The sequence below is a fragment of the Cnephaeus nilssonii genome, assembly GCF_951640355.1.
Source record: "Cnephaeus nilssonii genome assembly, chromosome: 14".
NCBI classification, from domain to species: Eukaryota; Metazoa; Chordata; class Mammalia; order Chiroptera; family Vespertilionidae; genus Cnephaeus; species Cnephaeus nilssonii.
In genome coordinates this window covers 67,889,625-67,916,299 of record NC_137085.1, presented here as the reverse complement: position 1 = coordinate 67,916,299, position 26,675 = coordinate 67,889,625, and the positions used below count along the sequence as shown (strand labels likewise).

The 26,675-nt window shown below is 38.1% G+C and overlaps 1 protein-coding gene across 13 annotated transcripts in view; it reads left to right on the top strand.

Annotated features, from left to right (window-relative positions):
* LINGO2 (leucine rich repeat and Ig domain containing 2) overlaps positions 1–26,675 on the top strand; it is a 1,264,400-nt gene that overhangs the window by 475,537 nt on the left and 762,188 nt on the right. For 2 of the 13 annotated variants that reach the window (XM_079791163.1, XM_079791174.1), the window contains one exon: positions 7,723–7,768. The exons of the other annotated variants lie outside the window; for them this stretch is intronic. The gene's annotated coding sequence lies outside the window, so the exon portion shown is untranslated. The remainder of the gene's footprint in view (positions 1–7,722; positions 7,769–26,675) is intronic. 13 annotated transcript variants of the gene reach the window in all.

Genomic DNA, 26,675 nt, shown 5'->3' with positions numbered 1-26,675 from the left:
GGCCGATCTGCAGGGCAACCAGCGGGGCAATCAGGGTGGCCCCCGCTGGCACCCACCTTGGCTGGCCTGGGGTCTGTGGGCTGGGGGCAGCTGCTGTGTTGAGTGTCTGCCCCCTAGTGGTCAGTGCGCATCATAGCAACCCATCATTCCACCATTCGGTTGATTTGCATATTAGGCTTTTATTATATAGAACAGTTTTTTAGTTGATATTCTTGTGTTTCCTTTAAATCGTATAATGAAATCATTGCAACAAAGATGATCTGTCCTTTACAATGTTTGATACTTTTTCTTTGTTAAGAAAACTCAGCTACATTCATAGTACAATGTTTATAATAGTGGCATGTGGGCATTTTTATCTTTTCATGGATTTACTAGGGATAACTTTACTATGAAATTGGTTTTAACATATTTTTTGGAAAACTGGTGCTCAAAGGGCTCGCTTGGAGGTGAATAGATGCAGTCAAGTAAGAAAAAGTAAATTTTAGACACACTGACTTCTGCAACAAACACACTTAATGTTAAGTAATATGCAAAAGAAACTGCTATAAAACATCATTTGTTAAAATCACCATTTCCATGTCCATTGGAACATAGGCATATTTGATGGATAAGATGTATTAAAATTGACAGAAAACAATTTGGGCAATGGTGCCCTTATGTATAATGCTGGCTTTTGATTTCAGATTGTTATTACTTCTTATGTTAAGTAATTAAGTTTGAACTTCGGTTGAATAAAAAATTTTAAACAATGGCAGTTACTTTGTATTATCAAAAATAACTTCTCTACTGAAAATACTATTTTCTAGTGCAGGCGTCCTCAAACTATGGCCCGCGGGCCACATGCAGGTGTTTTTGCCGTTTTGTTTTTTTACTTCAAAATAAGATATGTGCAGTGTGCATAGGAATTTGTTCATGGTTTTTTTTAAAACTATAATCTGGCCCTCCAACGGTCTGAGGGACAGTGAACTGGCCCCCTGTTTAAAAAGTTTGAGGACCCCTGTTCTAGTGAGTGTTACTGAAAATACCAGATTTTTGTCTTTTGACCTTTTGATGTAAGATATTATATTAATATTTCTTAATTTTAAACCTCCCCTGAATTCTGGGAACAAACCAAATTTGATCATAGTCCATTATTTTTATCATATTTGCATAATTTGATAATATTTTCAGAGTCTTTTCTTATATGTTTATAAGTGAGATTAATATGCAGTGGGTTTTACTTTGCTATAGTGGTTTTCTCTTGTCAAATTTTGTTATAGGATTATGCTACTCTTGCGATTTGGGCTTCAGTTTAATGTTTAATCAAAGAGTTCTGAATGTTTGAAAACATCATAAGGCCTCATGAATAGCATGTCCTATGGAAAGTTTATATATACTAAAATGTTAACTTATCTGGATGTCAAAGTTGTGTTATAAATTGTTCATGTCTAGGATTATCAGACTTTTTAAAAGTATATTCAAATGAATGTGTGTATTAATTTGATTTCTTTTATTGCTAGCTTTGAAAAAGAGACTATGTGTGTGTGAGAGAGAGGAAGAGGTACAGTGGTCTCCCTTTTGCATGGTTTTACTTTCTGCAGTTTTAGTTAGCTGCAGTCAACTGTGGTCTGAAAATATTAAATGGAAAATGATGGAAATCAACAATTCATAAGTTTTAAATTGTGCACCATTCCGAGTAGTATGATGAAATCTTGCGTTGTCCACTCCATCCTGCCTGGGACATGAATCATTCCTTTGTCCAGTGAATCCAGGCTACCTGCTATTAGTCACTTAGCAGCTGTCTTGGTTATGAAATTGACTGGTGGTATCACAGTGCTTGTGTCAAGTGAATCTTCGTTTGCTTTATAACGGCTCCAAAGTGCAAGAGCAGTGATGCTAGCAATTCGGACATGCCAGAGAAAAGCCGGAAAGTGCTTTAAGTGAAGGAAAAGTTCATGACGTAACTAGGAAAGAAAATAATGTGTACTGAGCTTGCTAATATTTATTTTTTTAAATATATTTTATTGATTTTTACAGAAAGGAAGGGAGAGGTATAGAGAGTTAGAAACATCGATGAGAGAGAAACATCAATCAGCTGTCTCCTGCACACCCCCTACTGGGGATGTGCCCTGCAACCAAGGTACATGCCCTTGACCGGAATCGAACCTGGGACCCTTCAGTCCGCAGGCTGATGCTCTATCCACTGAGCCATACCGGTTAGGGCTGAGCTTGCTAATATTTAGAGTAAGAACAAATCTACCTGTGAAATTATGAAGAAGAAAAAAGAAATCTGTGCTAGTTTTGCTGTTGCACCTCAGATTGATATTTGAGAGAGAGAGACCACAGGACTTTGGATGATGTTTAAGGAATGTAAGACGTTCTGTTCATAGTAAAAATATAAGACTGTGCATTGCAAGGAATACTGGTTATATTTCTCCTTCAAATATGTGATTGCTTAATATTTTCTAGAAACTCTTTGGCAAGTTTACCTTTTGTAAGTAGAGAGATCTTTTTTTTCCCTGTGATAAGATAGCAGATGTGAAAATTTAAAAATGTTGTTACAGATCTTAGATTTGCAAACAATGTGTTAATATTGTTACTTCTTTTAACGAATTTCCAGATATTTAAATATAGGGATGTTTATTATTAGAAAATATGTACTGTTAGGAAGGAATATGAAAATTTCTTAACTGTCATGTGATTTTAGAATAATTTATAATGTTACAGTAGCTTTATTTAACATAATAGAAACCTAAAAAATACCACCTCATGGCCATATTCGTAATTTGAAATACTAAATACGCTTAAAGAGAAAAAAAAAAGATTTTTAATAGGCAAAGCATCATCAAATATAAAAGTATTTTTAAAAGTTGTTATATATGGTAATTAAGGTATTTATAAATGCTGATTCCAAAATATTAACTTGATTTTTAAAATACATAAATAAAGAAATTACTAAGTGCTAGACTTGACTTTGAGCTTCTGAGTAATTTGCCTGTGCGATGCCATGTGGAGCAGAGAAAGGATGATCCGCTCTCTCCACCCGGCCTCCCTCTCCTTTCTCCCCCGTCCTTCCATTAGATCACATGCCTCACTGAGTTCTGGGGAAGAATAGTGCAGAACAATGGCCTGGAAAGAGTGTAATGCTTGATAAGATAGGTAGTTAAGTTGTTAGGAAGAAGCCAAAAAAAAAAATTCAGAAAGACAAAAAACTGGAACCAGCCCAGATGTCCGTCCATAGGAGAATGGACAAACCGGTATATTCATAACTTGGAATATTACTCAGAAGCATGCAGTAATGTGGAAGACATAAAAACAAGTATGCTACGTGAAATAAGCCACACACAGAAGAGCACACACCGTATCATTCAATCGATAGGAGTTCTACAACAGGCAGAGTGAATTCTGTGTTGTGGGAATATCAGAACGGCCGTTGCTGATGGGGTGGCCTGCGGGGTTTAGAGGCAAGAGGAAGGTTTTCCAGAGGAATGGTCATTTTACGTATCTTGATAGTGGTTTGGGTTAGACATGTGTATGCATTTGTCAAAATTCATTGAAGGCACATTTGAGACTTACTCTAGTGTTTGTCAATTGTGTGCTAAGATTTTCAAAAATCTAGGTTAAAAAATAGTATGTCGTCTTCAGGGTTATGTCTGTGTTCTGATGTTACCACCTAGCCGTTAGGTGACGTTGGGGAAGCTACATACATAACATTCTGTCTATCAGTTCTTTCCTCTGAAAGGCTGAGATGCCAACATCACTTCTTAGGCCTGCTATGAAGGTAAGCACAGATAATCCGTGTGAAATTCCTACCCCTTAATGGCAGTGCTTCGGACGCGATGGCTACTCCATAAAGACTCTTCCTCCTCTTGTGTCTTTGTCACCGAAGAATAAGGATGTGAACGGGCATCTTCAGTGTGTAGGCAGTGACATCCTGATGCATTCACCATGTTGCAGAAAGAGCCTTCTGGTTGGAGGCTGGGTAGTGTGCAAATTTGACTCTCCTGGGAAGAGCAGACGTTAACTTGAATAATGATAGAAATCGCAGAAGTGATAGAGGGGAAGTTGGGCTGGTTACTGCAACCCCAGTGACACTCGCAATTTTATAAGAATGAAAAATGAGTCAGGCTCACAAGGTGACTTATCCTAGTGCGTTAGGTGAAAAAGGGTAGAGCAGATGGACACGCTCACTAGCATTTACCGCTAACCCAAAAATTACAGAAGGATGAGTAGGGGCTCATCCTTCTGTAATTTTTGGGTTAGCGGTAAATGCTAGTGAGTAAAGGAACTCAACAAATATCCATAAGTGCACTTAATGCCACCAGCAATTTCCTACACCACGTTGTGATGTGAGATTTCTCTAGTGAGTGAGATAACCTTCCTTCTCAGAGGAAAGACAGAAGGAGCCAATGCAATGTTATCACCTTACAGCCAAAGATGGCCTGTGTCTCTACATATGGCCTTTCTCTCCCAGCTAACTGGAGGGTAAAGGGAAGGAAATAATACTTGGAGTGGCAAACTGATGTCTTAAAATCCTTTTCTCAAGACTCTGGTTTATGCAGACGGTGACGATGGAAAGAGTGCTGTTAGCATCCTAAGGCTGGAGTCCAAGCTATGGAGATGCTACGTGATCATTCTCTTTTAGGCAAATTACCGGTAATATTATTTAAGTGAGTATTAATAGTGTCTTAATATTCTGTATCTGGAGGCAAATTTGTATTCATTATAGGGTTCACATCTTCTGACCAATGTGCCCATGGGCCTGGTAGGTCTTCATTTGAAACCCTGCTGGGCTCCAGGGCTGGTCTCTTGAAAATAGCAACTACAGCAGCCCAGAATCTCCCAGACAGTGGAGTGGGTAGATTGTTTCATATTATGGCATTAGGATAGTGACAGATAATTCTTATAAGTGGAGGAGTTAAAGCAATGATATCGAAGGCAGCAAAAGCATTAACGGTTACAGTGTAATGTTCAGTGGGCCAGACATTAAAAAAAAAAAAAATCTGCCTCAAAAACCTCTGAAAGGCCTGCAGCTTAATATGGGTTTCCTCATAAGCAGGCTCTTAGCTTTGAATTTGAAGGAAAAAGTGTAGTTGTGGGAAGAAAAGCAAGGCAGCCACCAAGACCCATGTACCCTCTATGTTCAGTTCCCGTGACTGAGTGCTCTCCTTCGTTAGGCTCTAGCAAAAACTCATATAATAAGACACTTTACACCACAGAGAGATGTTCCATCTTCAGTTCATCTTCACATCTGTTATCTTACTCCCATCAGGAAGGATTAGCATAGCAGGAGACAGATTGAGAGAAATTAGGGTCACACACTGAACTTCTCACTCCAAATCTCATTCAGCTGCTTCATGTCACCTCCAAAGTAGCCTATTGTTTTCTAAGAAGCACATTTCAAAAGTGAATTGTAATGTTTTTAATTATATGGATAATATTAATTACATAAAAATATGTTTATTACATTAAAAAATCTAGATACAACAACAAAATATTTCTTGTCTGTAGCAACCTATCCACTTATCTACAATGCACCTGTCAATTTTTTTAAATGGAGATAATTTAAAATCTCAATCCTCAAGTTAAAAGATTGTTCCAGATAATCCATACTACATCTTGCCTTTTACAGAGATTATCCAATAGACTAGTTTCAGCATTTCATGACTGTTCGTTAATGTTACTAATATCCTTCACATTTGTATACAGAAGTAATGTACTTAAATGAAAAAAGCTCTGATGAGGTTTTGTTGTCAAATTTAAATTTATCCCTTTGTGGCCAGAAAATGTGAATTGCTCTTTTTCTACTTTTTGTAATTTATTATTTGTCTTGTAGACTCAATTCAGCAAGCAATCTTGGTCTTGATTATATTAACATTTTTGTTTTTCCATTTTCTACTCATTTTCATAAAGTAATAAGAACAAAATAATGAAGCATTTAAATTAACTCCCAAACACTGCTATAAAATATAAAATGGAGACACTGCTATCACAGGCATTTTGTCTAAGTGGCACCACCTCATGAAGGACCAAATCATTGCTCATCATCTGAAAAATTAAAGTCAATATGCAACATAGAAAGACTAATGCCACATGTAGCACATAAAATGAAGAATCAATTAATGTACATTTCTGTATACAAATATGCAAATATTTTGCCACATGTTATATTATTTGATATGGAAATTTTGCAACACTACTAAGTTAGGTTATATATTTCCAAAACAACAAATAAAAATAGACAAATGAAAATCCAACTCTCTTCTTTCAGTGCTTATACTCTTGAGTTTTGTCTTGAGGAAATATCACACACAACACAAACACACTCCATTTTTAATTTTTCAGGTTTTTTTTTCCAAATTAAATTTTCAAGTTTTTTTTTAACAGTTTGAAAATTTTTTAAGTTTCTTTTATTTTAATATGTGTTTCTTCTCTTTGTTATTTACTTGAATCTAAGAGCCTTTTCCCTTCTAATGGGTGAGTTTATCACTTTTATGTTTATTGTTCTAACAGATGTGTTTGACATTTCTTTAGGTTTTCTCTAGCTAATGTGCCCTTTACTTTCTTTATCTTTGCAATCCAATGTTTATTACATTCATGTTGTAGCAGGCCTTTTTTCTCTTGTACATAGCAAGCTCTTTTACTCTGTGGATTGAGATTTTCTTTTGGTTGAGAGAATCTATCATCTTTGTGGATGTTTTCCTGTATATATTGATAGTTCTCTTGTATTTAGGATTATAACTTATATTTTTACATACATTGCATTTTTATGTTGAATACCATATTTTCTACCTGTTTTTAATCTTGTGACCTTTTTCTTTGTATTCTGCATGATTTACTCAACCTGTTCCATTGCTGAGTATTTTTGCAGTTAGTTAAATACTTAATTATTTCTAATGATATTTAAATATAGAATTTTGTTTCTTACTTATTTCTCAACTCTAGCAAGCTCTTTCCAGATGAGATTGGGTGCATTCAGGGTGGTCTGGCCATAGACTATCAGGCCCTTTTCATTGTTCTCCATTTTTCTTATCTTTTCTGGAAGAGACAAAAGTACATAAATATATTTATTGTGTATGCTTCTTATGTTTGTGTTATTTGAACCTGTATTTTCTTCTACTACCTTGAGCAAGCAAAACTGTTGCCTTCTAAATGTTCTTCTGCTTCATGGAGTATTCATCTGAAAAATATACACCTAATTTTACTTTTCATGTGTAGGCTTATTTTCCTCTTTTGCTTTTATTTCAGAATTTCTCTCTCATTTCTGTTTATGTATTTTGAAATGATGATAGGTCCATCCAAGCAACTATTTGCCCCAAGTATTGTAAGGTGGGCTGTGCTTGGGAGAGCACTGTGAATTAGTTTGCCTGAGAACACTAAATCTTTAGCATTGAGCCAATCTGTCTCTTTCTTGTCAATTTAGAGCCCTGGGCTGGAAACATTTTCTGTCTCTTAAAATGATATCTTTCGGGATCTGGATGACCACCCCCCCCCACCCCCGCCCCAAACTTGAGATGAACTGATTGTCTTTGCAAAAGTTTGGGTTAGAGGAAAGCCCAACTACAGGCTTTCTGTTTGTGAGCCTCTCCCTCCACAAAACCTCCCACCCTTTATCCTCCCAACCCACATCAGCGGTTGGTTTTTGTTTGTTTGCGTGTTTGTTTTCCTGACACTGTTCTGAAGAGGAGGAGACATTTTCAAACTGATTGGTTCCTGTCTCTCTCATGTTCCTTTTCTGTTTAGGTGGTTGCTCCCCTGCGATAGCGGTATCGGAGGGTCCCATCCACAGGTCAGTCTGGGTTTCTCCTCAGGCAATGAAAGGGCTAATTTAAGTGCACAAGCTCTGGAGTCCACAGGTTTGTTTTGTGATCCTAATTTCGAGTGTGCGAATGCAGACTTAATAAAGCCTGCAGAATGAGTGGCCGATGGAATGCTTCTCTAGGGCAGGAACAAAATATAATTTATCACTTATGCCCTTGGACAATAAACGTCATTTCTCTGTGCCTTCCCTTTCCTTATCTGCAAAACCAGGTGCAGCATACTGCGTCTCATAGGGGCATAAAGAGGATTAATGATTTGCCAAGGACTTAACCCCGCAGTTGGCATAATAAGTACTCCAGAAGCAGTTGCTGATATACTGTCCAAGTCTTTCATTTTACAGATGGGAAGCTGAGGCCCAGGGTCACAGATTTAGAATTAGATCTAATATCTGACACTGAGGTAGCACTGATTTATAGGAGTAAAATTGGTCTTAATGTATCTTTTTGTGTATGTGTTTCTGCGTATATTCACATGAATGCACATAATGCATACCCAAAACACCAATAGAGGATGCTATTCGTATTCTATTGCCACTGTCCTTGGGGAGAGGGGATCATCTATTCTGTTTTAACAAGGGCTTCATGTTTGTGCTTGCTTTAATATGGCTCCTCACCTCTTCCTTCATTTCTTCATAGGAGGCTTTCTTTCAAGCTAACTCTTCTGCTTATTAATAACCTCTCTACGAGGAGTGCAAAATTACTCTTCAGTTTTTAAGAGTATAATTTTTTGTGGACCATTCCAACTTACTTATTATGGTATCTTCCCTTTATTAAAGAGGAAATGGAGGCATGTGAAGATTGGCCATCTCTGGGAGATGACTTATGGAGGTCTCCAATGAGGGAAGGGAACAGCATTTTCCATCTGAGCCACTGAACCAGCAGGGCCGTTTTGATGAAAAGGAGGATGGTTGAAATACTCTGGGAGAAACCAGTCCTGATGGAATTCAACAATTCTGTTCTCACACTGGCCCAGCTTGTCATCAGTTATTCATGATCCATAACAAAGAACATTAGCACCTTCTGCAAGGGGTAGTTCTCAAATGTATCTCCTTGGATACTTTGAGACAGGAGGTTCTAATATATAGAGAAGGTTGTACAATGATGCCCCTATCATCTGAATGTGTGTTGTTGTTGTTTTAAATTACTGATTTGTAGCCCTGGACGGTGTGGCTCAGTTGGTTGGGTGTCCTCCAGGCACTGGAGGTTGCCAGTTTGGTTGTCAGTCAGAGCATGTGCCCAGGTTGCGGGCTCAATTCCTCGTCCTGGAGAGCAGGAGAGAGCTGACTGATGTTTCTTTCTTTATCTCTCTTCCTCTAAAAAATCAATAATAAAAAAAAATAAGATTACAGATTTGTAGAAGGCTCCTTATGGAGAGAATCAGAATTTCTCAAGTGGAGAGTCTGAGATTCCAGGTTTTTTAATGTCTGTTAATTTATTTTTCTTTTAAGTAGGGATCTTAGATCAGCAGCAGCAGCAGTAGCCCCTGGGAACTTACTAGAAATGCAGAATCTCAGTTCTTACCCCAGACTTACTGAATGAAAATCTGCATTTGAACATTTATATGTCCATTAAGATGTGAAAAGCACTGGTCTACTGTCCTGTTTAATTAACCTTGGGGGAAGCCAGAATCACCTGGAGAACTTCTAAAAAGACTGACTTCATTGTGTGAAATGGGGCCACGACATCAGTATTTTCTAAAAGATCCTCACCTATGGTTAAGAACTACAGACTCAATCATGTGATAGTAGAGAGTGGATGATTTCAGAGCTCCCTGACTATGTTGGTTTTAGCCCAAAGCCGTGAACATCAGCATTGCATTTGCCTTCAGAGCAGAGAAGAGGTTGAATTTCTTATCTTGAAGTTGGCCAGCAGCAGAGTTCTGTTGGGTCTCACAGTGATGATACATTCTGGACTAGAGGAGGAGATAGCAGCCAGCACCAAAGGCTGCCTCACACCCACAGTGCTCTCCTTAGTGTTGATATCTTGTGTCCTTCCAAAGGGCAGAGAAATAGAGATTGTCCTCTCCTGAACATTCTCTATTTCAGAAGTGTTTGTAATTGTATTTTATTTTTGATTTGCCTGATATGCCCCCTTTTCCCAGAGTAATGACACTGTCAGAAAAGTCTACTTTCTCTCCAAGACTGTCCTTAGTGGTACAGAAAAAAAAAAAATACCACTGACTGATTGAACTTTTTAACTGCTTTACTTCAAGTTCAAGGTGGGAATGACTACACCAAGAGCACTACCATTTTGAAATTTGTAAGAAAATAGTGTAAACCGAGCTCTCCATAATTTTACAGATCAAGTCCTAGATACAGCTCAGTCTTTCTTGATGCCAAACAAAAACACCTTCATATTTCAAAATACATAGTCTACAAAATCTATTTCCCAAAGGGAGGGATCTTTATCCTCCCATGAATGCCTGTAAAAATTGTTGCTTGCACAAATTTAGTATTTGATGATTATTATGAACTGACTTTGAGTATTTCTTTTGTAGGTCTTCTGGACTATTTTTAAGTTTTGTTATAATTTAACTTACCAGTTTGTATTTCTAGTAGGTCATAAACTCAATGAAGGCAGGGAATATATCACATATTTATTGGTACCTTCCCATTGGACAGATAGTCATTTTATTTTAACACATCTAAAGTAAAATTTAACATGTTTGGGCTATTTGGCTTTTTTGTTTCTTCTTATGAAGAGTCTCTCACTTTTTTTCCATACATCTATTTCTATATATATGACCTACCTACAGTACAATGCTCTTTTAAGTATGTTAATTGTATAATATTAAACTGTCCCACACATAATGAATAAACTTTGGCTTTTTTAATGAGCTCTCAAGGTTAGACATTGGTGGGGGGAAAAAAATCTGTTCATCTTAACAAGCAATAGTCTACCTCCTCAGGACTCAGATATGAGTACATAGCAAAAGGCAGGCCCTCATGCTGAGAGATGACACTCTAATGGGTCCCTCTGGACAGGTCTAAGCTGTATTCCACATGAAAAGACAGATTGTATTGTAGCAACCTATGCTTACTAATGCATTTTACTTGGAAAGGCATAACAGATAAGGCACACAACATTACTGAAGTGACCATACCGATTCCAATCCTTCTTATATCATTGATGCCTTTATATTTAGGATGATAAAAACAAACAAACGAATTTGTCCTTGAAGAGTTATCCTTAAAACTTTCTTTAGAATACATGCAGATCTCAATAAGGTCAAATAATGTTCCTTCTACATATATTTCTTGAATTATAACTATGTGACTATATATTTAGTATTCAACTAATGGGAAGTTTTTACATGCTGGGGTTCTAAGGAGTTAAATAAAAACATAATTTTAATGCAGCATAGTAAATGAATTTATGAATGCTTTAAATAAAAGACCTTTGACATGAGCCTTGAAGGTCAAGAGAATGAACAAATAAGCAACTTGCGCAAAGGCATGAATTGCAGAAATAACTTTGAATGTCTGTGTATAGCATAACATTAGACATTGTGTGGCTGAAGCATAAAATGAGTCTATGACAAAGAGTAAGAATGACTATGGAGAAAGATTAGGTGCTTGGGTAGATGAAGCCAGGCCTTAAATAAGTCTAATTAAGTCCAAATTCATGCAATTAACCAAATTAAATTTTGAACTGGAGAGATAAATGAGAGTTTGGGTTGGGACATGTTGAGACTCATATGGCTGAGTCCTGGTGATTAATAAGCAGTAAAAGCTCTGGACTGGAATCTTGGAGAAGTGGTTTCTATTAGTAGAGACATTTGAATTTTAACATAAAGTTTGTGTTTGTTTTTAAATGTGTTTTTATTGATTATTTCATAGAGAGGAAGGGAGAGAAAGATAGAAACATTGATGAGAGAGAAACATTAATTAGTTGCCTCCTGTATGCCCCCTAGTGGGGATAGAGCCCACAACCTGAGCATGAACCCTGATCAGGAATTGAACCAGCAACTTCCTGGTGCAAGCAAGGGTTGATGCTCAGCCAACTGAACCACACTGGCCTGGCAACATAGAGTTTTTAAAGCAGAGTTTTCCCAGGAAGTGAAAAATGAGAAGAGAAATTATTAATAAAAGAAAAAACGTGAAAAGAAAAGGAAAAGAAAGTGTCAGAAGGGCAAGGTAAAGTGAGGAGTAGGGTCGGAGGGGAGTGGCTGGGGTGGCTGAACAAATAGAGACTATCCGAATGCCATAGAAATGACAAATAGTAGAAGAACTCAAAACACTTAGCAGATTTTAGACATGATGAGTATGTTAAGAGCAACTGCAGTTGGTAACCAGGACAGAATGCACATTAGCCAGGGTGATGAATGAATGGGAGGAGAGTGGTTTCTACTGGTGAAAATTCCACGCAAGAAGACAGGAAAGAGAAGACACTTGGTCTCTTCAGGGAGAGCGGTTAATTTAGAGGTGGTTTAGGGAGTGTTTAATATGTTGGTTGTGGAAACCAAGAAGCGAGGAGAGAAGAGCTTGAGAATACAAATGGGTAGAGGATGGAGGTGTATGCTTGTATACTCTCCAATGAGAAGAGGAGTGAAATTAACCTGGAAATGCCTAGTCTCCTACTCCTCTGACAGCAGAGGGATATTTAATTAAAGGTTCAGGTACTGAAAGTTTAGGAGTTCCCTAAATGATGGCCTCTGTTTTCTGTAAAGCAGAGGATAGGTTGTCTGCTGAGGGTAGAAGGGACAGAGTCTCAATAGAAAGGCTGAGAAGAGTGAAGAGGGATAGCTGTTTAGGAGAAAGTGAACGGTATAACTAAATGGATACAGAACAGTATTGAAGACCCAGCAGAGGGTGGGGGATCCTAAACTTATAATTATACCAATTAGTGGAGTATTTAATTTTTTCAGCAGCACCAGCCTGCTCAGAAGGGGGGAGTAGAGAAATTGTCTGCACTAATTTGTTTGCAGATTGTCTGCAAAGCTAGAGCAAATAACAAAGGGCATGAGAGCTAAGTATGCTGGTAAGAGTGTTACTGAGAGAGCTGAGTAGCCTACTAGAAAAAGAAATACAATTAAAAGCCTTTTAGACTAGGAACAAATGGAGGTTCTGAGAAAAGTAAGGATACTTAGTGGAAGTTAGTGAATGGGAGTTACGGGAAGTTATTCTGCCAGAGTGGAGATTTCAGAGAGATGGCAAAGTATGGGTGTGATAAAGGGAAGAAGGAAAAAAATTAGGAGGAGAGTATTCAGGACAGGATAGGGTAACTGCATCGATGCGATGTGAAGTTGCCTGGTATCATAGCAGGGTTGGGTTGAAGTGAAAGTTAAAAGAAGGAAGTTTATGTGGCATATAGTTGACATATATATGCAATGTTATTAGCTTCCTGGAGACTCAGGATGATTTCCCCAGCTTTCTAAGGCTGCGAGGTACCCAGCTTGAACTGGGCCATCCCATCACTGAACTCTCAGTTTACAAACTCATTGAGAAAACATTGTGTGTATTGCTCAGGTTATGTATGACCTTAACTAGTATTCACCTGCTACTTTAATCCCACATGGTTTCTTTCTTCGTGCTTAAATAATATAAGTATCCTCTTAATTTTCACTTATTCCATGAAGCTTTTCACAATGCTTTGTTGAAACTTGTCTAACTTTCTTTGACATGTTTCTTTCCTATGTTATCTCTGTTATAATATTTACTAGAGGGCCAGTGCATGAAATTCATGTATGGGTAGGGTTCCTAGGCTTGGCTGGCAGTCAGGGCCGATCTGCGGGACAACCGGCATGGCAGTCAGGGGGCCCCGCTGGCACCTGCCTTGGCTGGCCTGGGGCCTGCCGGCTGGGGGAAGCTCCTGCAGTGAGCATCTGTCCCCTGGTGGTCAGTGAGCATCATAGTGACTGGTCTTTCTGCCGTTCTATAATAATAAAAATGTAATGTGCTAATTATACTGGACAACTTTCCAGGGGAAGCTGCGGTGGGCAGGCCGCCATGTGCATCAGGCCTCTAGTATAGGATAAGGGTGATTGGTGCCAGTGAGGGCTTTATATGTATTGCACATGCGCTAGTCAAAGTTTATTTTTAAATTGCCAGTGTGCGTCAGTTGGTCGGACGGTCAGAGGGACATACGGTTGGTCACTTAGCCATATATATATGTTTTATTCTCCCTTGTATTCCTGTTTGAAATGAGCACACTGCTTCATCTTTTATTCTCCGCAGTCCTGTCATATTTTCTTGTGAAAATTGGGTACTCAATAAATGCTCTTTGAACTTAAATAGTAATTTTCCTCTCATTTTGAAATAGCTCATATTATGTATTGACTATCATATAGTAAAGTCTGAGGATTACTGGGTAGTAGGTTTACATGACAGGGGATGTGAATGAATGGTACAGCACCTGAAAAAGGTCCCTTTGGGTTCTAAGAAGGTAGAAGTTATATTAAAACACTGAACAATGGGTATGTGGGGTAGTTGTAAGAGACAAGAAATATGGATGCCTAAGACCTTTGCCTACTTCACAATTTTCAATTAGGGGGAAAAAGAAAACAACTCTGTCTACAATCATTTTTTTCTATATGCATCTATAAAGTTATTAAAATTGTATAAAGAGAAGAAATTATGACTATGAACATTTGTGCACCTGGGTATGAGAGAAGGACAGAGTTTAATCTCTCTAAGGCTTTTGTCTTCACCATTTCACTCTAGATTGCTATCCAAAATTTCTTAAGTGTTACTGCAATTTTCTCTTCCTCTCTCCACCCACCTCAACCCTACCTAATTTAAGTCATTGGTCTTAACCCTGTCTCTGGACCTTAATAAAATTTTTTTAAAAGCCTCTCTATCTTTCTGCACATTTCAGATGAGAGTCACTTTAATCAAGCTATGTTCATGGGAAATAAATCCTGTAATTCCTTCCCTACTTTGAGCTCTATTAAGTGTCATGGGGCTCTTTAAGCACCTGAGGGGCACACTCCTCCAAAATAAATGGCCCCTTTAACAACGGACAACAGGGTTAGAGCACTCATTAGTCTAGGATTTAATTCCTTGGGTACCTTTGTGAACTTGACAGAGCCTTCACATACTTGGGAGTCAAATATTAACAAATCAGAAAAAAAAAAGTTTTTGTTCTCTCTTGGTAACTCTTTGTTAGTTTTTTACATTTATTTTTCAATATTATTACATGTAATTTTATACCATACTAGAGGCCCAATGCACAAAATTTGTGCCAGAGTAGGCCTTCAAAGTCGAGGCAGCTGCCTGGTTCCCTCCCTCGCCCCCGCGGGCAGCTGCCTCGATCCTGCGGCTACAGCCCCAGCGTTGTCTGGAAGGACGTCCGGTCTAATTAGCATATTATGCCTTTATTATTATAGACTAGAGGCCTAGTGCATGAAATTCGTGCATCGGGGGGTCCCATTAGCCCGGCTTGCACCCTCTCCAATCCAGGACCCCTCGGAGGATGTCCAACTGCCGGTTTATGGGGCCTAAACCGGCAGTCAGACATCCCGCTCGTAATCCGGAACCACTGGCTTCTAACCACTTGCCTGCCTACCGGCTTGATCACCGCCTAACCACTCCCTTGCCAGCCTGATGGCCCCCAACTGCCCTCTCTAGCCAGCCTCATGGCCCCCAACAGCCCTCCCCTGCCAGCCTGATCACCCTTAACCACCTCTTCCTTGGCCCTCACCACCGTGGCTTTGTCTGGAAGGAAGTCAGACAGTAGGAAGATGTCCAGTCTCCCGATCTAATTAGCATATTAGCCTTTTATTAGTATAGATTATGTACTATAAGTTATATTTACATTATGATACCTCATTTATATTAACTTTATAGTTTGAAATCTATCAGGAATTAGTATTTGACTAAGTAATGGATACAATTAATTTACAATAGCTAGTCTAGAATTATATGTTAAGTTTAATAATATGAAGCTGTCTCATTCTTTTGACATAATTTAATTGCCAATACTTAGATATTTTAGAATTAAAGTTTTATAGATCATCCTGAAAATGACTATAAAAATCATATCCATGTTTATCTTTAAACATATCCATATCCTTATCCTTATCCATATCCATATCCATATCCATATCCATATCCATATCCATATCCATATCCATATCCATATGCATCTATCTCTCTATCTATAACTATCTACAAGGTAATGGCTTTACTCTTAAGTGTTCTTGACAGTTATAGAAAGAACAGTTTCTGGCCTCAAAGAATATGATGTTTAGAACCAAATCGGAATGTGCAAAATAAATTTCCAGAGAAGTAGCATGTCTATATAAGTATTAAAACTCATAGTGGATATTTTAAATAAAAATAACAACAACAGCACAACATGTTGCACAAACACATTATGAAAACCAGAGAATGATCTTCTGAATTTACTTAAAACCTAGTTGTTTCCTCTGATAGCCCCACCAGCAACTTTGTCCTGATCTCTCAGCTCACAAATACATTCTTTATTCTTGCACTGGACCTTGGGACTTTTACCTTCTGAAATTCCATTAATTTAAATATTAAAGGACATTCAATACAGGTATATGTTGCAGAATAAATTAATTTTAACTATATTACCCAGAAAAACAGTGCATATAATTCAGTACTTTTCTGATAAAATATATATACTCATTCTAATTTACATTTTTCAGGAAAGGGTAATGGTTTATTTTCTAAGAATTTGTGATATGGATTTTTAATTCCAACATGAAATAGATAAAGGTATTGCATTTTGCAATCTACACAGGAACAGGAATTTAATGTGTGTGAACAGTGTGCTCATTTACTAGAATAATATATCCTAAATGGCTTCAGTGTGTTCATAGACAGGGAACACTGAAAGCAGTAATTGGAAAAATACATCACTAGTCCAAATGCTCTTGCAGTCCTGGGTTGGAGTCTGATGATATTCTTGAATTCTTTGTTCAGTCAGGAAAGAGGATTCTAGAATTACTGACTGGGACTCACATTCCAAGCTTTGTAATCTATAAATATACGTAGAATGTAGATGAACCCATAGTTTAGTTAAACTGAACCAAAAAAATAATCTTCGAAGTCCTTAAATTCACATGTTGATTTCTATGTTATTCATCTAAAAACATCTTCTGGATAAATAATATTACAGAACTATAAAGTTAGAATTTAAATTTCTACCATAAAGTAGAATGCATATGTAATAATCATGGAACATTTAAGCCACTGTAATGAATATTTTGTTTCAGAATTAGGGTATTTTTATTCTGGTGATTCTGACATATTGAAACCATAAACATCTTAAACATCTTGATTGTATTAGAAAATGCTAGCTGTTATAATAGATAAAAACTGGAAAGTAATGGCTTGATCCATAGAAGGTTATATCTTGCTAGAAAAAAAGACCCAAACAATTGTTTCTGATGGCCAGTAGAAGGGACTCGCTCCACTCCACAGGGCATGAATTAGGTGGAAAGGCTCTGCCTTGTTCATGTGTGACTACCAGTGTCCTCTGGAGCTTATCACATTGTGACCTTCAGGCTCTCCTGAAGGTCACAATGAGGGACTGTGTACTCACTGCATATTACAGAGGAACTGGCAGCTCCTAGTATCCAATCTGAACCGGAGAAGCACTTGACAAGTAACCAGGCCTTGGTGATGATTGGGATCCTGCTGGAGTTGATGCCACCATTGACTTGAAATGTATAAAGTGCCTGGAGGATAGTGAGATGTAGAAGATATGAATAGCTATCACAGGAGATGTATTTTTATTGTTGTATATCTGGCTATTTTAGTGCTACACATAGTAAGACAATGAGATTGAGCAAGAGTTATGTGAATAAATGATCCCAATCAATGCCAGGTTGAATGTGCTCAAGCTTTCTTTACTGTCTTGGCTACTACTTCCACTGTCTTCAGGGAAGTGCCCTCCTTTGCTGTTTTTGACTCCCCCCAAACCCCTCTTATCACTCTGCCCTATCCAAAACCCACATACTCTATTGGAAAGGATCACATGTAAGTCAGAAGAACAAAGGAAGCAACTATTTGGAAAGAATAGAAAAGGAACACAGAAATACTGCCTGGTCAGTCAAGAGGAAAGAGCATAAAAGATTTTAGGATCCAAGTTTCCAAGCCCCACATATCACTTTTGTTCACATTCCATTAGCTAAAATAGGCACATAGTCACAACTAGTTGCAAGGGAGGATGGGAAATAGAGTTCTAGTTGTGTGATAATGAAGAAGAGACAGATGGTTTGGTGATTAGCAACCTCTGCTATACTACCTATCAATAGAATGTCAATATGTGGCAAAATTGTATCTATAACTTCAGTTATTATATTTGCATGGAATATGTGTATGTGTACAGAAATACATAATTGAAACTTGTATAAGCAAATAAAATTAAGCCTAAAATATAATTGAGGTTGTAAGATTAGGATTGAAATACGGTTTCTCTAAATGTTTCCTAACCACATTTAAACAAAGCACATGCAATAAACATTTTTGCTGCTTATTTGAAATACTTGGATTTTCTCTTTCTTTTAGAATCCTGCATTGTGTATAAGCAAGAATAAATGATCCGAGTTAATAATAACACCTAGTATTAATTCAGCTCTTGACATGTGCCAAACCCTTTTCAAATTCTTTAAGTGAATAAGTCATTTAATCCTTACATGATTATAATAATATAAAATGGATACCGTTTCTTATATGCATTTTTACAGATATGAGACTCAATCTTAGATCTTTCAGATTCAAATTCTGAGCTGATTAGTCATTATGAGGAGAAAAGACCAAAAAAAAAAAAAGAATTTTCCTTAAAATGCTTTGTAAAACCATGTTCTAGTTAGTAGAGTTTCTATATATAAGATGTGGTAAAAACTTAAATTCATGTTGTTTGAATTTACATACATATTTTCAAACACATTGTGATAATCCAAATGTATGGCAATGATGAACTTAGGATAAATTTCTTAAAATATCAAAAAGATTATTTCCTACTTAAAATTATCATGTTTTAAGTATATAAACTCATTGCTAATGATTTCAGAATTTTAAAAGCTTTTCAATTATTATATTTCATAATCCTCCATCATTTCAATCTCCAACCTCTCATACCAGTTTCATTCTTCTTCACTTCATTAGCTCCCAGATATTTACCTAGCTCTTTTATTTTGGAATGCAGAATAGAACATTTCTTACATCTTTTCATTATAAATGCTGCACTTACTGGATGCTATGCTGCTATAATTCAATGAAAAGGCAGTCTTTTTTATGTGCATATTTTTATTGATTTCAGAGAGGAAGGGAGAGGGAGAGAGAGATAGAAACATCAATGATGAGAGAGAATCATTGATCGGCTGCCTTCTGCAAGCCCCACACTGGGATCGAGCCCACAACCAGGGCTTGTGCCCTTGAGCAGAATCGAACCTGGGACCTTTCAGTCTGTAGGCTGATGCTTTATCCACGGAGACAAACTGGCTCAACCGAAAAGGCAGTCTTTAGTATTTTTGGCATCTTTGTTTCCAACAAGAGAGAGAACAGTTTCTAGGCCAGAGTCGTTGGAAGTACAGGTGGTCTTTAAAGAACACATTCCCTTCTGTATACATTGACTTAGTTTTCATCAGTTCTTACCGGGGCCAGGCACTCTACTAAGTACTTTTGATTCATTGGGGCTCACTTAGTCCTTATAAAAGTTCTATGTATTTATATTATTTTTATCTCTAGGAGAGGAAATTAAAGCTTAGAGAAGTTAAATTTCATGATCACTTAGTTAAGAAGTGATATTGGAACTCCACAAGCCACCCTTAACTGCTCTACTAACTTCCACCTCTGATTCCACACTTAAATCATGTGCTGTTTCATGGTAATTTTGCCTTTCTTTACATTAATTCCTCTATGGTACATATGTAATGCATACCAGTTCTCCTTGAAACCATTGCTTTCTTTGCAGTTTGGTGAGTGTGGTAGGACTTAGATGGGTAAGAGAATAGTGATGAGGATCACCAGAGAAGTATTCGGCAGTTTCCATGTGCCAAGCTCTGGAGTAAGCAGTTTATTTAAAATATGCCATATAAACCCTCAAAGTTATTGAGTACATAGTATTATCACCATTTTGCAAATAAGAAAACTGAATCTCAAGGATAATATATCCCCCTCAATCACTCATCTTGTTAGTGCAGGGCTATGATACAAACTCAAGTTTGATCATAAAGCATAGATTCTTAGCTATTAAACTAACAATCTTCTTTAAGCATTTAATAAATCTGGATTCTTACACATAAATTATCTAATTTTATTTTCATGGCAGCTTAAAGTAGTAGGGAATATTAGCACATACAAATTCCCTACTACTTTATATAAGGATAATTTAAATAAACATCCTTTATAATAAAAGGCTAATATGCAAATTGTCCCCTCCACTGGGAGTTTGACTGGGAGTTCAACCAGGAGTTCGACCAGGGGGCAGGGCCAGCTGGCCAACCACTTGTGCCCCTTCTCCCTGGCCAGCCCCGCCCTCACTCAGCCCCAATCAGCGTGGCTGGCCGGACCCTACCCATGCACAAATTCGTGCACCAGGCCTCTAGTACTTGTAATAAATAGTGGGGCTGGTGTCAAACCCAGATGTGTAAGTCTGCACACAGATAGCATGTTCCTCCAGACCTCCTCCCCAGAATCACCATCACCCTATCCATTCACTCATTCATGCACTAATTGACTCAATGCATGTTTATTGTATACCAACTCTTTTCAACACACTGTCCTGGGTGCTCTGCACAGTAATGAGAAAAAACAGTTTCTGTGCCTTGGGGCTTTTGGTCTAATGAGGGAGAGAGATATTACTCAACTGGTACAAATGTATAATTGGACATTGTAATCAAAGATGGAGATATTTTATTATATTTTATTTATATATATATTTTTTATTTTATTTATATTTTTAATCCTCACCTGGAGATATGTTGTTATTGGTTTTAGAGAGAGGGAAAGACAGAGAAGTAGGGAGAGAAGGAATGATTCATGTGAGAGAGAAACATTGATCTGTTGCCTCCCATATGTATGCACCCCCACCTATATACTAGTATGTGCCCTGACCTGACCCGAATGGAACCCGCAATCTTTTGGTGTATGAAGGATGACACTCCAACCAATTGAGCCACCCAGCCAGGGCCAGACTGATGTATTTGAAGGAAGAGGGATTCATGAGAACTACTCCCAGGGAGCAATATTTTAGTTGTGATGTGAAATGTGAGTAGAAGTTTATAAATATGACCAGTAGGAGGTAGAAAGAGACTGTGCTGAGCATCCCAAAGAGATTTTCCTATTAACCCCTGAACCAGTATTTGTACAGACATTTTCATGGTCTAACAGAGCCCCATTTCTTAGTGAAGAAAAAAACACCATGGTTTAGTTACATAAATATATATATAGTTATATAGGCAGCTAATAATTAAATTTATGACATTTCTTATTCAGTGTTCACTTATCCAACAGCCTCAATTATCTGAAATACACTTTCCAAAGAAAACTCAATAAAATTTATATCACTTATAAAAGTTCATTGGTATCAAAGCATAAGATATGGCCTGTGGCACTTGTAAAGTGCATCCATATATTAACCATTAAGTAATAGTACCCCTTCACATTTTAAGAGACATTGGCATGTTAATTTCCAGTAAAATAATTGACATTTATTTAGTAGCCCCGAATCAGCAACCATGTCGGATATCATGTTGAATAGATGTGTATAAGGAACTAGATAAATATATTATATATCCTATATAATAAAGAGGCAATATGCAAATTGATCCTCAGGCCCTTGCACAAGATGGCCGCCCCCATGTGGTCAAAGATGGCTGCCACAGATGGCCGGCAGGGGAGAGCAGTTGTGGGTGATCCAGCCAGCAGGGGAGAGCAGTCGACAGGGGAAGGCAGTTGAGGGCGACCAGGCCTGCAGGAGAGGGCAGTTAAGGGCAACCAGGCCTGCAGGGGAGGGCAGTTGGGGGTTACCAGGCCAGCAGGGGAGGGCAGTTTGGGGCAATCGGGCCTGCAGGGGAGCAGTTAGGCATTGATAAGGCTGGCAGGGGAGTCGTTAGGGGATGATCAGGCTGTCAGGTTGGGAGCCAGCAGTCCCGGATTATGAGAGGGATGTCCAACTGCCCATTTAGGCCCGATCCCCGAGGGGTCTCAGATTGGAGAGGGTGCAGGCTGGGCTGAGGGACACCCCCCCCCAGTGCACAAATTTCATGCACCGGGCCTCTAGTATTATAAATATACATGTATTATATTTAGCTAGTACTTTAAATCAAAGCTTTTATTATGTGCAGAATTCATTTATATACCATATGTAGATAAATAGAGTATTATTCTAGGTAAGAGAATGTATGCTTACATTTGTAATACTTACTAATATTTCCTGACATAAAAACACTTTACATGTGAGTAATCCATAATCATTCGATGTTATATTGCATTTGATTTGGAGTGAAGTTCTCAAAATATAGTTAAGGAAAACTTGGAACATGGCCTTAATATTGCAGAATTTCCCCCCAAATATACAGCAACTAAACAGAAGAATATTACTCTTCCTAAAGGTCAGACTTAGCAAAGCATTCTCATAGATATCTTAAGAAGCTATTTATTTAATATTGAGATACTTTTAAAATCAAAATGGAGTTCTTAATTGGTCATTGAAGATGCCAGCCCCGGGTCAGCCTTGAATCTCATACAGATGCACAGCGCAAGAGAAGCTCTAAAGCAGACAGGCGAAGATGGTCACAGTGACAAAGCATCTGTAAGGGTCAGGCCATGATGCAAAGCTCATCAGGTGGTGAACAAAGGAGTTTTTTTTTGTGGAGCCCTGAATTATGCATGATACTTTTCTCACAGGCATGCTTAGTTTATTTTCCAAATATTCATGTTCCGGCCACTTTCTGTGCTTTTCAGCATATTGAAGAATATAGTTTTCATGTTTCTATTAATGCCTGTGTCATAAGCCTCTAAATTATATGCTACCTTGTTACTCATTAAGAATAGTAACTCTTAATGTCATATAACATAATTTCTGCCAATCTTTTTTTATTCAAGGTTCCCTTTAGTTGACTTTGAAACGTGAATTGTGCTTTCTTGAAATAGGGCAAGTTAAGAAATATATTGAGAACATTTCACTAGGTCTTTATTCCTGCCCTCTTATTTTCATTTACTAGTACTTGATTCTTTTTAAGCGTGAATGATTTCAGTATGATTTCAGTTGCAGCAGTTTCTCATTGAGGCGTATTCTGCCAAGATCTCGTTTTCCTAATGCGTATGTTTCAAGCGGGCTTCCATGTGGCGATAAAAGCAGGACTCCCTGGTAGTCCCTTTCTGGATTCTATAATTCTCAGCACAGGTGGTTTCTACTACACTGCGTTCTCTTCCCACCCTTCCTATCTCAACAGTAAATACTGATACAGCCCCCTGAGGTATCCTTTCATCTCTCAGGTCTCCAGACAGGCCAGGCAGCATCTCATGATCGGGAAGAGTGACAGTGAGAGGGAAGATCATTCGAGATGCTCATGCTCATCCTGGCTGGTTTGGCTCGATGGATAGAGCATTGACTTGCGGACTGAGGGGTCCCAGCTTTGATTCCGGTCAAGGGCACAAGCCCGGGTTGCGGGCTCGATCCCCAGTGGGGACGTGCAGGAGGCGGCCTATCGGTGATTCTCTCTCATCATTTATATTTCTATCTCTCTCTCCCTCGCCCTTCCTCTCTGAAATCAATAAAAATATATCTTATAAAAATGCACAATGCTCATGCACATCTAGCCACCACTCTTCAGAATTCGAAACAGACAATGCAAGACAGAAATGGACCAGATCTCACATAAGTGCTCTTGAAAGTCTATTTCAGGTGTGTTTTTTTTTTTAATTCCCCTGAGTGGAGAGTGAGATGCAATAACAACATATAAATTACTTTAAAAGACTGAAGAATATGTACATTTCGGAAGGGTTGATGCAGAGTGTGGAGCAGGAATTTATACATGTATCTGTCAATGGAGAAACACTGACCCTGGGAAACTTTGTAAAGCCTGACTACCCCCATGCTCTGCCTCTCTTTATTTCTCTCAGTATGCACCAGGCTATCAGGGTCCCACCAGATTAATTGGCTGGCAGATACAATGATTTTATGAGACACACTGATGTTTATTTTATTATTCAATAAATATTACTTTATCACCCATTATTTGCTAAGTGCTGAAGATACAGTAATATAGTGGTGGGCAAAAGGCAGCCACCATACTTGTGAATCATCACACTGTATGAATTCATAATTGCAAACCAAGGTAAATATTATAAAAGAAGAGGACATGATGTTTCTATGAGACCATGTGGTCAAGGATTCTAACCTAGAGTGTAGAAAGGTGTTTAAGTAGGGCTTTCACTCCTGAAATATGAAGTGTACATGGAATAAACTAGGTGTGTTTATTTGGGGATGGGTATTGGGAAAACATTTTAAATAGAAGAACCCTTAAAGTCAAAGGTTCATGTAAGAGGATTGTCCAGCGTCAGGGCCAATAGTGTGAGAACCTGAAGATTAACCAAGGTGAAAGTGTGTCCTATGAGTATTTATGCTCCAAGTCAAAATATGGTAGCTGTGTGATATAGAAATGTGAGGCCTCAAGACCTAGTAGCTATGTGTCCTCTAAAACACCGTAGACTTTCAAAGAAGGGTATTATCCACCTGGACAGAGTTCAGAGTGAAAAAATTTGGTCTATTTTTGGGATAAAATAGGCGATAGCATGTGTATCATGAAGACAAAAGTCATCCTGTGGTTCCTCTGTGTGTGTGTGTGTGTGTGTGTGTGTGTGTGTGTGTGTGTGTGTGTGTAATTGATTTGGGAGACAGAGGAAGGCAGAGAGAGAGAGAGAGAGAGAGAGAGAGAGAGAGAGAGAGAGAGAGAGAGAGAGATCAATCTATGTGAGAAACATTGATGGGTTGCCTTCTGCACGGACCCTGGAGGATCAAACCCAAAATTCTGGCATGTGCCCTGACTGGGAATTAAATAAGTGACCTTTCAGTGTGCAGGATGATGCTCAACCAACTGAACACACTGGTCAAGGTTCATCTAGGTTTTAAAGCTTCAAATGTTTGACTTAAACTTTTACATGGTAAACATATACCCAGGAATTTAAAAATAAGTGACCGGTTTTTGTCAGGCTATTTGCATTTTGAGAAGATAATCTTTGAAAAGCTACATTTTATAACATTGATTATTTTTTAATGTTCTGTCCCTTGCTTTCATCCCTGAGTGTGAAAATTATTATCATCTGAATAAGCTGACTTCAAAATTATCTTTATGCTTTATAATGTTTTTTGAATGATTTCAATATCTTTATTGTTTACATGGTCCCTAAACCTTCTCTGTTTTTCAACTCATAGACCATTTTGTGTTTTCAGAATCACAAAACTAACCTTGAGAAAGGTAGATAAGACTATAGAGAAATGCCGTAAACTGCCATTGAGACACTTTAGGAAGAACTATTATATCTTCAAAGCCAGGATGCTTCCTAGCATGAGGTTATAAATACAAATGTTAATTGGGTATAGATTATTTATGCCCTCAGTGTTGGTAAAAAGTAGAGTCCAGTGTGGCGTGTAAGAGCTTAAAAGTCACCATTCTGTCCTAACAAGTAAAAATATGAACAAACTGAAAAATCAGTAACTTTTCTTAGATTTATCAGAGAGGTGAAGTCACAAGCAAACCACTGCCTCAAACATTGGAGAGACAGGCTGGATGCAGAGAATCACAACTTACAAGAGATGAAACCCATCTGCAGAAACTCTGTGGGGACCAGCAATGGGGGAAGAAAATCTGAACCGTAATTGATGAATTGTTGGAGTCTCAGTGGAGACGAGTCTGAGAGTTAAAAACTCCAGGAGGTGGGGGCAGTCATACAGGGGCCTTCACACCTTGTGAGTTTTATCTCCAGGATCTCTACCAGACTCCCTCAATGAAGACTATGGGAATATACCTTTATGCTTCAGGCAGAGGGAAAAGAAGAGTAGTCATATAGATCTAGAACTTAAGAAAACACAACTCCAATTACTTGAAACCACAGGGGTTTGGAGAAGATGTTACTAAATTGAGAACAGGTTGAATCATGTTAAACATTTAATACACTGTTAGTATTTTGGATATATAGTTCCATTGAAAAGGTATGAGAATTCTTTTGAATAACAGAATCCTAATTTAGAGATGTATGCAGGACTTGTACAAGTGACTTATTAAAATACATGTGACTTATTACAAATGTACTTATAATGACAATAAAAATAACAATAACCTGGTGTAAATATCATTGGAATAATTTTAATCAGGTTGGACAAAAATCATGAAGAGCTAGAATTCATGTCATCAATATCCCAAATTTTCATGGAGTATAACCTTCACTAATGTGTACACATTGGTCAAGTATATCATGAATTTTGGTCATTGCAAATACATCAGCTAATGAGGTGCCTTTCTGAGTTTAGGTAGATCATAAATAGGGTCACTTTTATAGAGAGATTTCATCAATTTCTAATTTTCAGTACTGATTCCTTCAATAAAGCCTCCACTGATTTTGACAGAATTTGCATTCAAATCTCATGTGTGTTTTTTAAGCTTAAGCTGTTAAAGCCAAGATATGAAGTAGACTAGAGAAAAGCATTGTATGCTTCTTGTATCCTATATAATAAAAGGCTAATATGCAAATTGACTGAATGGCAGAACGAATGGTCGCTATGACACACACTGGCCACCAGGGGGCAGACGCTCAACGCAGGAGCTGCCCCTGGTGGTCAGTGCGCTCCCACAATGGAGCACCACTCAGGCAGAAGCCAGGCTCAATGCTGGCGAGTGCATCAGCGGTGGCGGGAGCCCCTCCCACCTCCAAGGCAGTCAGACATCTCCGAGGGCTCCCT